The sequence below is a fragment of the Canis aureus genome, chromosome 22 (genome assembly GCF_053574225.1).
Source record: "Canis aureus isolate CA01 chromosome 22, VMU_Caureus_v.1.0, whole genome shotgun sequence".
Taxonomy (NCBI): domain Eukaryota; kingdom Metazoa; phylum Chordata; class Mammalia; order Carnivora; family Canidae; genus Canis; species Canis aureus.
In genome coordinates this window covers 46,044,754-46,061,239 of record NC_135632.1, presented here as the reverse complement: position 1 = coordinate 46,061,239, position 16,486 = coordinate 46,044,754, and the positions used below count along the sequence as shown (strand labels likewise).

The 16,486-nt window shown below is 47.3% G+C and overlaps 1 pseudogene; it reads right to left on the bottom strand.

The window, feature by feature from the left end:
• Window positions 1-311: 311 nt before the first annotated feature.
• Window positions 312-16,123, bottom strand: LOC144294262 (heterogeneous nuclear ribonucleoprotein A1-like; annotated as a pseudogene).
• Between the last annotated feature and the right edge of the window lie 363 nt (window positions 16,124-16,486).

Sequence of the window (16,486 nt, the reverse complement as noted above, 5' to 3'; positions counted from 1 at the left end):
CCCACCCCCGTGTGATTCCAAATGTCAAGAGCGCCACCTACTGCCCAGACTGGAAACATCAAATGGAACGTGCTTTCATCTCCAGCTGGAGGAGCCTGCTCAGGATCCGAAGTTCTCTCCAAGATCTGTGAGCTGTGTGTATGTTTTTGTGTTTATGATGGTCTAAACGCTGTCACACAAACTCCAGGCTGATAAAGGAAAGGAAAGTCATCAAGACATTCCAGGCTTCTATTTTGCATTTGTTAGGATTAGGAAGTTGTTTCTGGAGTTCCTATTTAAAAAAAAAAAAAAGACACATCTATTCAGCGTCATGATCAGACTATTACATTTAGCAATCAACAGCATGGGCGCAAAAAAAAAGAAATCTACATTAAAACCCTTTGTTGGAATGCTTTACACTTTCCACAGAACATAAACTAAAATAACCTGTCATACAATTAGTCACAAATACAGTCCTCGAGTTTTTTGCCCATACACATGAGTATTGTCTAAAACAGGTCTTCTTTGTAGCAGCTAGGCCCTGCCACCACTGTGCTTGGCTGAGGTCACAAATCTGTTGTAGCCTGTAGCTTCCCTGTCACTCCTCTGGCTCTCCTCTCCTGCTAAGCTCTGTTTCCTGGCAGTAATTAAAACCTTCTGCCACTGCCATAGCTGCTGCTGCTGCTGGAACCGCCACAGCCACCTTGGTTTCGTGGTTTGGCAAAGTATTGGCCTCCACCACCATAGGGGCCAGAGCTTCTGCCTCCAAAATTTCCTCCTTTCATGGGTCCGAAATTTGAGGATTGATTGTTGTAATTGCCAAAATCGTTATAGCTTCTGCCACCTCCGAAGTGGCTTCCCTCATTACCAAATCCGTGACGGCCATCCCCACTGCCACCGTATCCACCACCACCTCGACTGCCACCGAAGCCACCTCGACCACTGAGGTTCCCTCCACGACCAAAGCTGTCATTCCCACCAACACCAGCTCCACGACCACCCCCAAAGTTTCCAGAACCGCTTCGGCCTCTTTGGCTGGACGAGCTCTAGCCATCTCTTGCTTCCGTAGGGCTTTCCTTACTTCACAGCTGTGGCCCTTCCCAGGACGGCATTTCTGAATGACAATCTTGTCTACAGAGTCGTGGTCGTCAAAGGTCACGAAGGCAAAGCCTCTCTCTTCGCCACGGCCTCGGTCGGTCCCGGTCTCCATCACCTCCACGTTCCCGTACTGTTCCAAACAATCTCTTGGATGATGTTCTTCAGGGTCTCCTTTAATGCCACCGACAAAAATCTAGTTCACAGGTCAGTGGGCACCGGGTCTTCGAGAATCTCCTGGGGAGACAGCCCTCTGGTTCCAGGCTCTCCCGCCACCTCGGGCGGCCCAGGTTCCTGCGCGGCCGCCTCCTCCAGGGGGCCCGGGCCGACCCCAAAGCCTCTGGAGCGCTTGGCCTTGGGGTCTCTCGCGGCCACACAGTCCGCAAGCCTCCCCCATTGCTCAGAATGGCTCCTCAGACTCTCATCGGTCGTTTCCAAGCTCAAACCTCCGATGAAGAGCTTCCGCAGCTGCTCGGCTCTTTGGGAGACTCTGACTTAGACGTGCGGGCGGGGGGAGGGGAGACTCTACCGATGCTTGCTCGGGGCGTCCAGGGGCAGAAAGAAAGTGGAGTTACTATTTTTTACTGGTGCGGGGGGTTTTTTGTTTTTGTTTTTAATATTTTATTTATTCATGAGACACACACACGCAGAGAGGCAGAGACACAGGCAGAGGGAGGAGCAGGCTCCACGCTGGGAGCCCGACGTGGGACTCGATCCCGGGGCTCCAGGATCACGCCCTGAGCCAAGCAGAGGCCCAACCGCTGCGCCCCCCGGACCTCCCCACAAGAAGCAGATCTTAAAGCAACATGGAGAATAACAGAGCTAGAGGAAGAGCAGCCTTTGTAAACCGGTGCTTCACTTATAGTAGGAAAATTTTCTTGTTTTACACCGTGAGTCTTTTTAATGCTCTCTGTAGACTCCCAACCTACTGAGGCTGATAAAGCTTCATGGTTTCTTCTGGAAGCCCACTCCCCTATTCTCCCATTCATGAGACCATTAAGGTACCATAGCCTTGAGGCTTTCGAAGGAAGAGAGGCCCCGGGGCAGTCCCCTATCACTGGGGAGGAGACGATGTCCTATTGTCCTTTACGTACTTTTTTTTTTTAATAATAGATTTATTTTTTATTGGTGTTCAATTTCCCAACATACAGAATAACACCCAGTGCTCATCCCGTCAAGTGCCCCCCTCAGTGCCCATCACCCAGTCACCGCCACCCCCCACCCTCCTCCCCTTCCACCACCCCCAGTTCGTTTCCCAGAGTTAGGAGTCTTCATGTTCTGTCTCCCTTTCTGATATTTCCCACACATTTCTTCTCCCTTCCCTTATATTCCCTTTCACTATTATTTATATTCCCCAAATGAATGAGAACATACACTGTTTGTCCTTCTCCGATTGACTTACTTCACTCAGCATAATACCCTCCAGTTCCATCCTTGTCGAAGCAAATGGTGGGTATTTGTCGTTTCTAATAGCTGAGTAATATTCAATTGTATACACAGACCACATCTTCTTTATCCATTCACCTTTCGATGGACACCAAGGCTCCTTCCACAGTTTGGCTCTTGTGGCCATTGCTGCTAGAAACATCGGGGTGCAGGTGTCCCGGCGTTTCATTGCATCTGAATCTTTGGGGTAAATCCCCAGCAGTGCAATTGCTGGGTCGTAGGGCAGGTCTATTTTTAACCCTTTGAGGAACCTCCACACAGTTTTCCAGAGTGGCTGCACCAGTTCACATTCCCACCAACAGTGCAAGAGGGTTCCCTTTTCTCCGCATCCTCTCCAACATTTGTGGTTTCCTGCCTTGTTAATTTTCCCCATTCTCACTGGGTGTGTTTGTGGTACAGAACAGGGGCAGACAGACTCCTTGAGGACGTAGTTACACAAAGTAAAAGCCAAAGGACCCAGATTCAAGTTCTATACTGATTGCAGAAAAATAGGGTAAAAACTGAGTCATCACGGTAAGAGCACACCTAACTCGAAAGAATGTAGACAGAACAATAAGGACATTTGCAGTGCAAAAGGTAATTTAATAGAAACAAAACATCATCCATCCCATCAAATTGATGTAGATTATGATGTAGCTTTCTTTGAAGTTAATTTGTCATTTTGTCTTGCTTGTCTGATGGAGTATGAATTATAAGGATAAGAAATGTATACCTAGTATTGTTTGAAATATTTGTTAAATTATGTAAAATGATTTACTCCTCACTCTTTCTAACTGCTTTCGTTATTTCTATCCCTTCCCCTCCAACACACACACACACACACACACACACACACACACACACGTTCAGCGCAATTTGTTGCATGAGTGGATAAATTATGCCAACACAAAGGGTTCGCTAGAATTTTCTTCCTCTAAGAGGGGCACATATATGACCCAGTATTAGTCAGGCTTGGGCTGCAATGGTGGCATGCTACATAACAAACAACCCCAATCTCAATGACTTACAATGACAACTGTCTGTCTTTCTCGCCTCCATGTGTGGCAGGTCAGTTAGAGTCTCTCTGGGTCTGAAGGCCAAGCTCAGGTCTGCTCCACGTGTCTCTCATTTTTGAACCAGGGCATGCTCTTTTTGTGGCAGATGGCAGGGGCACAAGAGGCCACATCAACAAGCAAACACATCTAAAGCCTCTGTGCCCATCACATCTCCCATTCTTTTGGCCAAAACAACAGGGTAAGGAAGTATATTCCTTCCATGGAGGAGGAAAGAAGCCAGGACAAGGGGAGGAGGGAAGGTAGAGTTGTGGACAGACCATACAATCTATTACAGACCCACATTTTAGAAATACTGCCTTTAAGGGATCACTTCCACTCCTGTTACTCCCTTAAAAATGTGTAGAAGCTCCAAGTGGCAATTAAGTCTCTGCATTTTATTCTCTTTTCTCATTTCTGAAATCTCCATCAGAATAACTAAATAAACATAGGACTAAATCACAACAAGAGGCCAGACCTAACACTTAAAAGCTGAAAGGCCCTAGGAGGAGCTCTGGCCTCCTCACAGCCTGCTGCATAGACTTCCAGTAAGGCCCACCTGAAAAGTGAGAGACAGATTCCAGAATCCTAACTCTCACCCCAGCTCTAAACCCAAACCCAAGTGGCTGGGGATGCCTGGGTGGCTCAGTGGTTGAGCGTCTGCCTTCGGCTCAGGGCGTGATCCTGGGGTCTCAGGGTCGAGTCCCACATCCAGCTCTGCTTCTCCCTCTGCTTCTGTCTCTGCCTCTCTGTGTGTCTCTCATTAATAAATAGTCTTTAAAATAATAATAATAATTTAAAATAAATAAATAAACCCAAGTGGCTGGAAATGGGAGTGAGTGGTGTCACAGTCAGCCAAATCTAACAGGGTGGCCATCAGCCTGCTGCCAAGTCATGAGGGAATGGGGCCACAGGGCGACCTCACTTCTCCTCAGAGCTCACCAGTACGCTAAGAGTGTGGGTAGTGAGCTGCCGGGTACATGGTTCCTGCTGGGAATACCTCTTGCCATGGCACTGGGCAGGCTAATGAGTGCACCTCGATCCTGGCAGCTTCCATCTGCTGACCTGGACATGAAGAGGAAGTGCCCCCACAGAAAAGCCCCCCCGTGGTGAGATGGCTCCCTTCATGGAGAGGAAGAGCTGCTCTGGCTCTTCCTCAGCATCCAATGTCATACAAACCAGACCAGTCTATATATGAGGATGAGTAGTCAGAAGAATGACCGAAGGGGAAAGGGTGGGGAGGGGCTAAAGGGTGAAGGAAGGAGAAGGGAAGATACAGGTTTCCAGTTATGGAATAAGTAAGTCACGGGGATGAACGGCACAAAATAGGGAATATAGTCAATGATACTGTAATCGCAGTGACAGATGGGAGCTACACTTGTGGCAAGCACAGCATAATGTATAGACTTGTCAAATCACTAAGCTATACACCTGAAACTAATGTAACATGTGTGTCAACTGTACTTTAATTTAAAAGAAGAAGAATCACCAGCTGTACAAAATGACTCCACAGTTTAGAAGCAGCAGCCCACATTAATTAAAATATGGTGCTTCAGGGCAGCCCTGGTGGCGCAGTGGTTTAGAGCCATCTGCAGCCTAGGGTGTGATCATGGAGTCCTGGGATCGAGTCCCACGTTAGGCTCCCTCTGCCTGTGTCTCTGCCTCTCTCTCCCTCTCTCTCTCTCTCACTGTGTGTCTCTCATGAATAAATAAATAAAATCTTAAAAAAAAATAAAATATGGTGCTTCTGACACATGGTTTAACAAGTTAATGAAACTGAATACAGCCTAGATATATTGATGTATATATTGATTGATTGAATGCATAAGAAAATGTAATATATGATAAATAAGATGTTCATTCAATTTTTTTAAATGGATAATCAAAAAATTGTGTCAGGATAACTGGCTAGCCACTAGGGAGAGGAAATAAAACTGAACTCCCTACCTAACCCCTTGCATCCAAAATAAATTCTGGATGGATTTAGAGTTTAGCTGTTTAATAAAAATACACACAGTTTTAATATTTAATCTTGGTGTTGGGGGTCTGGGCGCTGCTCTCTAGGCAATATATCAACAACAGAACTCAAAACAGAAAAGACCAGGAGTCAGGCCACCAGAAGAGCAACATGTTTCCTTGAAAGGGAAGCTTACCAGGGGTGTGCCCCAGAGCACTGGACCAAACAGGAAATGACCCTTAGGCACTAGAAATGCTGGGATTCTCTCCTGCCCATTCCGCACTGTCCACATCTTAGAAAAACTACTCTCAATCCATGCTCCTCCCTGAGGGGCAGCCCATGTCCCATGTCACCTGCCACCACCATCACACACAGCTGACAGGACTAGGGGTGGACATGGGATCCCAAGCCAACCAATTGAAATTCCTTTCCCAGGAATTTAGAAACTGGTGAGCCAGTTAACTCCAAGAAGAGACCCTGTAAGGTCACAGAGACTCCAGAGCCAGAATAGGCACAGGACACCTATAACTGTGAGTGAGCAAGAACAGAAGCTGGTGTGAAGCAGGCTGGTGTGCAGGGGAGAAGGAGAGAACACCCAGGCCAAGGCTGAGCTGAAAGCCCTTGGGCCACAGAGAAGTAGCAAGGCTGCCCACCCAGTCAGTGCAGGTGACCTCTGGTTCTCGTGAAACCTTTGCAGTGGAGTCCCCCATGACCTTGCAGTAAGCCCCCTCTCTACCGAGTCACTTGGGCTGCTCCTTGCCCTTGCAACACCATGATTCCTGAAGAAGATGCAGCTTACCTGGATGCACACGCTAAGACAAGAACCCTGAGAATGAAGGAACAAATCAGAGCTAAGGGAAGTGGGGGGAGACGAGGTCACAGCTTGCTCTGTCCTGTTTGAGCGCCATCAGAAGGAACAATGAAGGCAAACCTAAGAAAGCCAGGCAGAGGAGTGGAAACTGCGTACACTCAGCTCTCCGAAGGTGGCCTGCATCCCAAAGCTTGGCAACAGAAAATACTCAGAAGCTGCAAATGTGGGACAAAACGTCCCATGGTGCTTCTGCTATTTTCAAGGGAGTAGGCAAAGCAGAAAAAAAAACTGCAATGTTCAGCTTTTGAATGATTTCTAGGAGGGCTGAAAAGCCGCACCAGGCAGCTTGAAAGCAGCCACCTTCGGGTTACAAAGGCTGGGCTCTCTGATTCCACGCAGGTGAACAGCCCCGCTGACTTTTCACAATCTTCCATTCTCAACCTGGTTTCCACCCTGGAGGGCAAGTTGAAAGAAAGAAGGAAGTGCAATAAAAGGAATTACCATCTGGTTGGAAGGCTCAGTTTCCCTCCTCAATCCAAGTGCTGTGTGGGTGCCTTCAGGTCCAAGTTGGGCCTTTTATAAAAATAGAATCAAACTTTGCTGATTCCATTTTGGAGACTGGAGACTGTTCTTGAAAAAGTGTTTTGTTTTGTTTTTTAATGAGTGCAAAGGTGCAGAGCAGCCACAGCCAGAAAGAAAGCAGTTGAGCCTCAAAGAAATGAGAGAACTGCCAGCAGGTGAGGGGTTGTTCCTGTTGTGATTTTTTCTAGCCAGGCAGGCTTTGTCAAATGGCCTGGCCACATCTCCATGGCTAAGAATCTGAGCTGAAAACAATTTGAATTGCGACCGATGCCTGAGGTACGTGAGAGAGCAGGTGTCTTCCTCTGTGCACATCTGTCCAAGAGCCTCTCCGTGTGATGTGAAGCTCAGACAGGAGAGCTGGAATATTTTTGAGACAGAACCCCTCCCTCCACCTCTGTGAGGCTCAAGGTGTCTTGAGACCTTAATTGATGGTTTGTCCTCCCTGCATTTCCCTCCCTCTTTCCTTCAATTCAAGCTGGTTCTCAAGGCATGGCAAGACAGGACAGGAAACCACAGGATCTTCTGATTTTGTTTTCAAAACCCATGGCCAGCATTAAGGTGAGGCAGAGGAGGCACTGTCGTCAGCTGCAAGGTTTAAAGAGCCAGCAGAAAACTCAGAAATAAGGATAAATATTTTAATGCAATAATTTTAAAAATAAAAATTAATACCAAAAAATCCACAATTTTTAAGATGTACCCTGAAATTGAGCGACTGAAAAGTATCCTCATTCGCCTCACCTTAATCCCAGGCCTGCCCAGGGGAGAATCTGGAAGACCTACAGAAGGTGTAAGGAAGGAGAAAGGAGCTTACAGAGAGAAAAGGAGAAAGCCCCAACACCACCCACCCAAACCATATAAACTGATCCTTCCTGGCTTGAGCAAATAGAATCGTACAGGCTCCAGAAGCCCCAGGGATCCAAGTGGAAATCCCAAAGAAGAATAATCAGTGGGACCAGATCATGGACTATCGTACAAAGGATGCCCAAGCTCTAGATGGGCAAGGGAGCTGTGGAGACATGGGCTGGGACAGAGGATGTGACAGCAGGAACCTGTGAGGACTGATCACTGAAGACGGCCACCCTCGATGTGACACTTCACAAGACCCCGGAAATGTGATCACATGCGGAACGAATGGCTGAAGTCATTGCCCAGCATCCAGCAGAACGGGGGCACAGTCAAAACATCATTCAACTGAGAGAAAATAAATTATGTAGTAATTGTTGTACACCCATTGTTTGAGACTAATATTAATACCTGCCATATCCAGACAGGAAAACCGAAGCCAAAAGGTTAATTAAGCAACTTGCATTAAACTTGGATTAAAAAAAAAAAAAGACTGTATGAATCTACATTTGATGGAGAAACATATCAATGTCAACATATCAATTTAAAATGACATCCTTAGTTTTAGAAAGAACGCTTATTAAAATATTTCCTGTTTCCAGAGTTACCTTCATGACACTCCTGCATAAATCTCTCTGTCAAAGGTCTGGGAGCCCTGTGAAGGCTGACGAGACAGTCTAAGAAGCACCTGTCTTGCCCCGCCCCCACTCTCTCCCTCTGCAGTTCTTTGGGAAAGTTGGAGCCGAGAATTTATGCACATGCTTCCTTCTATCAGATCAGGGGAGGGCCCAGGTGAAATATACTTTCAGATCATGATGAAGCTATTGGCTTTCTGTTGACATAAGTTACACAAGTACCACAATAGATGAAGCATCATTTTCTCTGGGCTGCACGGTTTTTATAATAGCAGCTGGATTTCTCAATGTAATTTTTCTTAAGGTCAAATATTCTTCTCCAAGTCTATTCGGTGATATGAAACTTGTCAGAACAAATCTAGATATATCTTTATGTTCTTGTATTATTCACTTCCCAGATCCTATCAGGGAGATAGACAAGGACGAAAAAAATATATATACCATTAACAACAAAAGAAATATCTGATGCTATTCTGTCTGGTATCTGTGTAAAACAGAAAAGCTGCAACCCATGGGAAAGAGAGAAATCTCCACTATTTATTCCAGTACCACTGCTTTCTTAAAAACAATTACAGAGTTTTCACAGCTATTCGTTTCCAGATTCTAGGACGCCATCACTAGGTTTCAGAAGCGCTTTCAAGGGGAAAAGGAAACTATATTAAGTATGCATCAATTGGGAAATGCACTCCAATTGAAGAGATGCTGTGATATGGAAAAGTGTCCGTCTCAGAATGAAAGAAAACAGCTACGGGGATTCGATCTCACAGCAACTCAGCTGTTAGTATTTGCCCTTAGAGGGATGGCCACGGTGACCCCACACTGACACCAAAGGCAAGGTCATAAAACGTGGGCTTGAGACCCAGAAAAAGGGGAGAGGTATGCTTTTCTGCGTTCTCTAGGCAAGATGGAGTGGAAGGAAGGACCATGGCCTACCACAATCATGAGTTAGGATCCCAGCTCTGCCACCTACCACCTGTGTCACATGGTCCTCAGTTTTCTCATCAGTAAATCAGGGATTTCTTCATTCATGCAACAAATATTTATGATGAGCCTAAAATTTTCCAGGCACTGTTCTAGACACTGATGATATCAAAGGGAACAAAACAGTAAAGGTCCTTGCCCTCCTGAAGTGTAGGTTCCAGCGGTGTAGAGGGTGGGGAGGGACAGACATCAGGCAATAAGTGAGCATTTCACACACTGCGTCCACTGTCCACTGGAGGTAATTAAACAGGGAGTTGGGATAGCATCTCAAGGAGGCAGCTTCTTGAGAGATCACCCTTGAGCTGAGACCTCACAGGGCTGCAGGAAAATCATTCCAGAGAAAGGAAAGAGCCAGTACAAAGGCCCCAGAGGGCGCTGGCTGGGCTCCAGAAGGCACCGCAGTGTGAGAACAGCCTCACTAGGAATGGGGGGGGCGGGGGGGGGATGCAATCAGTGAGGGAGGGATCTTTTCAGCTTCTCGAGGCCACAGTGAGGAGTTGGGTTGCCTTCCCAATGTAACAGGAAGTCATTTTAAGTGGCAGTGACATGATTTTATTTCTGTTTTAAAAATTCCACTCTGGCTATGATCATTCCTGCAAGAGGTGTGGGGTAGGATGCTAAAGCCTCTATCACGGGGGCCTATCTCCCCAACAAGACAGAGCTTCTTGACAGCAGATACCATGCTATACCCATCAGTGTATCCTTGGGGCCTAGTACAGAGCCTGACTCATGACAAACGTCCTATCATATTTGCTGACTAAAGAGCTGAACGCACGAATGATTTTTTTTTTCCTGATGGAAGGAACCCAAATAGTTTTTATTCTTCCACTGTGAGTGTAGAGATGGAAATTCTCTAGACCTAGAGTAGAAATCCAATGCAGCCAATGCAAGTCAGCAGGGGAAGAAAGACCAGTTTAAAAAGAGGAGAATATACAACAGGCAGTGAACTGCAAAGCATGAACCAAAAGCAAGACTCCTCTTTTACTCCTAAATGCAGATGGCACATTAACCTGCACCATTTTAGCACGAAAAAGGTCCTCATACCCTGTGGCCTTGCTGACATTGCTGAATCCTCTGTCAGCGCCACTGACTGGTTCAGTCTGCCAAGAACCTGTCTCTCTATGGGAAAGTGCCCTGCCAGCCCCTCCTATCTAAAAGCCTGCCCTCTGAGGAGGGCACTTGACGGCACGAGCACTGGGTGTTATGCTATATGTTGGCAAATCGATCTCCAATAAAAAAAATGCAAAAAATTTAAAAATTTTAAATAATTAAAAAATAAAAAGGCTGCCCTTCTCTAAAAGCCTGAGGTTTATCCATTGTGAGATGCTGCTGGTGGCACCAGATGCTGCTGGTGGCACAGATGCTGCTGGTGGCACTTTTATTGCCCATCCCAATAATGGGAGCTCCTTGCCTCACTAGGTGGGAAGGTATGGAAGCCATCTGTTTCCCCAAGTCTCCAAATCAGCCTCTGGAAAGTATGTAGGCAGAAGCCTAAGGGCCCAGGCTCTCTGGGCCATTTTTTTCTAATTTTATTTATTCATGAAAGACACAGAGAGGGAAAGAGAGAAGCAGAGACATAGGCAGAGGGAGAAGCGGGCTCCATGTGGGGAGCCTGATGTGGGACTCAATCCCAAGACTCTGGGATCATGTCCTGAGCCAAAGGCAAGCGCTCAATCACTGAGCCACCCAGGCATCCCATCTCTGGGCCATTTAAAAACTGTCACCCAAATGCCCCACCTCCAGGGATCCCTTGTGCCTCTGACTCCCCAAATCTGGGAAAATACGCTGTCAACCTCAGTGAGTGACAACCCTAGCCAGAGGATAATGCAACAGCACCCAAGAGCAAGGCCCAAATGCCAGGAGACTGTCATGCCATGGATTCACAAGGGCCTGAAAACCTCTCCGGAATCACTTTGATTCCATTTGTCATCTTTGTCATCCTTACAACGTCCCTGCCTCCCCTGCCCCCATGGCTCTGGGATACTGAAGGGCAATGGCAGCACCACAGCAAGTGTGTCAGTGTAGCAGCTCACATTCCCCAACCTCACACCAACACTGCACATACCTTCCCCAAATCCTGGAGCTCCTGCCTCTTAGCTTCCCATGTGTAGCAGCACCCCCACTATCCCATCAGCTCCCCAGAGGTTACCTGTTATAGGTACCCCCAGCTTCCTGTGACTCTCTGCATGAAGACATCCCCCAGATGGGGAAGCTTTATCCCAAAATAGGCCAGAAGTGGCAGGGAGTTAACCCATCAGGAAAATCACTCCACCAACGAAGAACAGAGGTGGTGGTTAAAACCCCAGCTCTCTTGCCCAGCAGTGGGAGGATCCTGATGTGTATTCTACACGTGTCTCCGAGGCGTTCCCCCCACACACATACACAGTGGGAGCAAGCCTCAATTGCCCACCACAGTCCTCAGGCATGAACCCATGCTTTCTCGGCTTTCTTCCCTTTCCAGACTCCCTTCCTTACTCTCTCCACATTTCTTGAGATTGTCTCCCCTAAACTGTCCAGGTCACTGTCTCAGCCTCTGCTTTGAAGAACCCCATGTCCCTAGAACATTCCCAGGTCCCAGCAGGTTTAGCTTCCTCATCTCCTGACCAGAGACCTCCAGCACCACCTGCTGGAGCTTCTCTCCTCTGCCCAGCCCAGCTACAAGGGCTGGAGCCCAGTGACTCCCACAGGCCCTGAAAGTCTTGCTGACACACTGGAACTCCTTCTAATCTCCCTCTTGGAAGAAAGGAAGCCACAGGTGAGTCTGTAACCCCTCTCTGAGCTTGCTGGTCCCCGGATTTTATCCTCTCACCAAAGTCACCAGGGTCTACCCATTCAGGGAGCCCTGGACCCAGAGCCATTCTGTGCTGTGGTTCCACAGGATTAGCCTCAATCTGGGCAGCCAAGCATGAGGGTAGGGGGTCCATTCCAGACATGGAGGGGCCCAGTCCACAAGGACTGGAAGTACCTCCTCTGGAAGGCCTGAGGAAGGTCCCTGGAAGCAGCTGCCTCCTGCTCACTAACTAGATACAAGAGACTCACAGGCTATTTCCCAAGAAAGCAGACTCAGAGGGAGATGTGGGGAGTGGAGTTTACTGAGGACTGTCCTCGGTATCAGCACCTGCTGGGGAAGGGGGTGTCAATCACACAGGACTGGGTAAAAGGAGTGTGACACAGTTGAAGCAAAGGTATTGTCTGGCCCCACAAGGAGCTCCGGGATGGCCCTGCAGAGCTCCGGGGTTGAAGCAAGGGGTTGGACCTTTGTAATCCACAATGACCAGTCGTTGGATGTGAGCTGCCCTGGAGAGGCCCATGAATGTGAGTCAGGACACTCAGTTCATCTGAGAGCAAGTTCGGAAGAGCAAGTACTTCAGTCCAGGAGTGTTCTAACATCACAGCAGTGTTCTAACATTCAGAGGCAGGCATGCTCAGAAACTGCTCTGCCACCTGGAACAGATGAGCACTATAGAGTGACGATCCCACGATAACGTGAAAGGAGGTGGAGTGAAGCCCTAAGAAAAGAATACAGATCACTCGACAGCCATCACTGGGCTTCTGCACTGGAAGTGCCTCCCCTAGGCCACCCCTAGACCGCAGGTGGGTGGGTTGCGTGAGATGCCCAGGTCTGGCGGGCATGGGCAGAAATTTCAAACACAGCCTTTCTGGCTCACAAAGCAGGAATGGGAGGGGTTAATGAAGCCTCTGAATGAGTACCTATGTTGCAGAAAGGAGTCTGCCTGAATCACTCATCCATAGGCACTGAGGACTCAGTCTTGCAGGATCAGAGAAGAGCAGAGGTTGGGAACAAAAACAATGGTACCACTTTGCCCTAGGGTTCCTATCTGGGAGATAGCATTTTTGGTAAACCAAGTGACAATGAGCAAGTAAGATCACTTCTCTGAGCCTCGGTCTCCCCATCTATTTAAGTGGGGCTGAGAAATACACCTCTGGATGCCATTGTTTTAAGGTGGAAATGAGGTACTTGCAGGAATTCCCTTTGAAAGCTATAAAGTGCTACAAGAGTGCCAGAGTAGAAAGCAGCTTCTATGTTGCTACTTCTCAGGTATATCCATATGGTAACATTTTAGCAATAAAAAACAAAATCATGAGGGAATCCCTGAGAGAAAAGGAAAGAGGAAACTTTCATGGCTTTTTGTGAGAAGGTAGATTAATTCAAAATCAAGTTGGCAATGCCCTATAAGTGAAGTTCTTCTAGTCTAAAAGAAACTCTTCCATATGCGCACAAGGAGATGGGAGATGTATTTATAATGGTGAACACAGCATGTTTGTAACAATACAGAATTAGCAAGAAACAACCTTAGTGTCCATCAGCCGGGAAACTAAGGAAATAAATCTAATGGAGTTGGTCTGGATTTGAGGTGGGAGACAGAGGTATCAAGGATGATGCCTTGAGCAAGTTTTGAACTTGCTCCATAGACCTGTTCCATGCAATAGGGAGCAGTGGAGGAGAACCAGGTGTGGGGTGATGATTACACATTCTGGTCTGGAGGAATTTATGCCCACATGGCTAGTTGGACAGACATTCTGAGCCAAGAGGAAAGGCCTGGGTTGCAAATATACTGGGAGCAGGGAGGTAGAGGATCATCTGCAAATTGATGGCAGATGCAGGTAAAACTGCCAAGGGAGAGTATGGGGGGTGGGGGAGGAAGGGGGTCTGGGATTAGTCTTGAAGGAACTGCAACTATATTTTTTGACAGCTTTATTGATGTGTAAGTGACACACAATAAACAGCACATATTGAAAGTGTACAGTTTGATAAGTGTGGACATGTATATACCCACAGATCCATTATTACATTCAAGAGAATGAGCATATCCCTCACCTCCAAAGTTGCCTGGTGTTCCTTTGTAGCTCCTCCCTCCCATCCTCAGGCAACCCCTGATCTGCTCTGTAGCTAGGATTAGTTCTCATCTTCTAGAATTGTATATAAATGGGATCACACAGAATGTAATCTGCTTTCGTCTGGCTTCTTTCCTTCACTCTAATTACTTTTAATTTTTTTCATTTTGTCCAGGTTGCCACTTGTATCAAGAGTTCATTCCTTATTATTGCTGAATTGTATTCAATGTACGGGTGCACCACAATTTGTTTATACATCACCAATGTGTGGACTTTCAGACTGCTTCCACTTCTGAGCTACTACAAGCATAGCACCCATGAATATCTGTGTAAAAGTCTTTGTATGGACATATACTGTGATCTCTCTCATAACTATCTAGGGGTGGAATGGCTGGATCATACAGTTGGCATGTGGTTCGCTTTTAAAGGAACTGCCAAATTGCTCTCCAGGGGGAGAGGACCACTGAACATCCTCAGCTGCAATACACAAGATTCCAGTTCCTCCAACTCCTCACCAACACTTGATATGGTCAGTCTTTTCCTTGTAGCCATTCTAGTAGGTGTATAGTATTATTTCCTTGAGGTTTTAACTTGTATTTCCCTAGCGACTAATGATGAAACAACCTTTAGCAACTGAAAGATAGTTTATCAACTATCTATAATGGGAGACTCAAAGGAGAAGACAGAGATGCAGGAAGAAGAGCAGAAAAACATGGCATTCCAGAGGTCACCAGGGGAAATGGCTCAGAGAGAGTGGTCAAGAGAATCAAATGATGCTAATGTGGACTGAAAACTCTCATTTGGATTTAGTGCCTTTGGTGACGTTCCAGTAGCAACTGGTCCTAGCTTCCAGCCTCTTTCCATGTTTGCGGGACAAGAGTCCATGGTACTGCCTGCTGGGTGGCACCCTCTCCTCAGGTATTTGTACCCCCAGCACCCTCCTCAGAGCCCCTGAGGTGAAAGCATCAGCTGGCACCACTTTGCAGCAGTCCCAAGTTTCCGAGGCGGGGGGGGAGGGGGGTGTCACAGGCTCTGTCTCCTGCGAGGCCCACTGTGACATGCAGATTAGCATGCAGAAGTTTTATTAGGGAGTGGTCTCAAGCTGGTCACCTCTGAGAACAGAAAGAAGCAAGACCAGGCAAGGCAGATGCTGCGATGCTAACTAAGGCTGGGATGGCCCTTCAGCGTTAGCCCCATTGAGGGTAAGGACGCTAAGCTTTCCTTCCCTGTGTGGACCAGTCACTGAGCGCAGCTTGCCCCAGGAGGGAGGTGTGATCCTGGGTGAGGCAACTCTTTCAGCCGACAGTGATGCCCATAGATAGTTACTGCTGAGAGCTGCCAGCCCTGCAACCTATTCCCTTAGTCTTCAAGGGGAATCAGGGTAGTACCTTCAGCATCCACTACAAAGGGTTTCTCCTCCAAATTTCCAGCCTCTTCCTTTGGCTCCCCACCTAGGATTGGAAGCCATTTCCTGCAGTTACTGTTGCTAGATTACTTCAGAAACTCCGGTGCACTTTTGCACATTCCAACACCCATTTAAGGGATTCCCTACCCTAAACATTCTCACTGTTCCCAGTGTCCTGATGTGCTCTCCACCCAGATGACTCGAACAGCATTAGGGAGGAGGAGGCAGGGTGAGAAGCCCACACTTGAGGACTGGCTGTGTCCCACTGGCTGGATTGCATATATATGCCCAGAAAGGTCACTTTGGGAAATATCAGGATTCTGTTTTGCTTTCAGCTCATGCATACCCCCGAATATCTGAAAAGACCAACATTTCCATACAGAAATCTGGAATGAATCAGAGAACATGCATCCTGAGCCCTCTGTGTGTCTGCCCTGCAGGTAGGAACGTGCCTGAATTCTCTAAGCAACTTAGAGCCTGAGTGTAATCCACTTACCGCATTGCTGACATATCAATGCACTAAATGGCTCCCTGGAAATCTGAAAATGTGAACACAGCCACAGCCTGAGTGCCTAACTTCATGTGGAGATGACTCCGGCTCAGAGATAATCGGCTGATAAACAGTAGAGAGGGGTACTGTAGGGGCAAGAATACATCACTAGCTTCTTCTTTCCATTTTCCCAACTGCACCAGATGGATTTTCAGTAAATGCTGGACAGCAAGACCAGCACATCCCAAATAAACGGGTGCTGCCAGTTCATCAAGTGTTCAGCATGACACTTATACGTAGTCATATTCGTTCTAGGAAGAAGTGTGTCTAAACTATACCTCCCTGGCTCCCAACACCAGCATTAAGAAGTCATC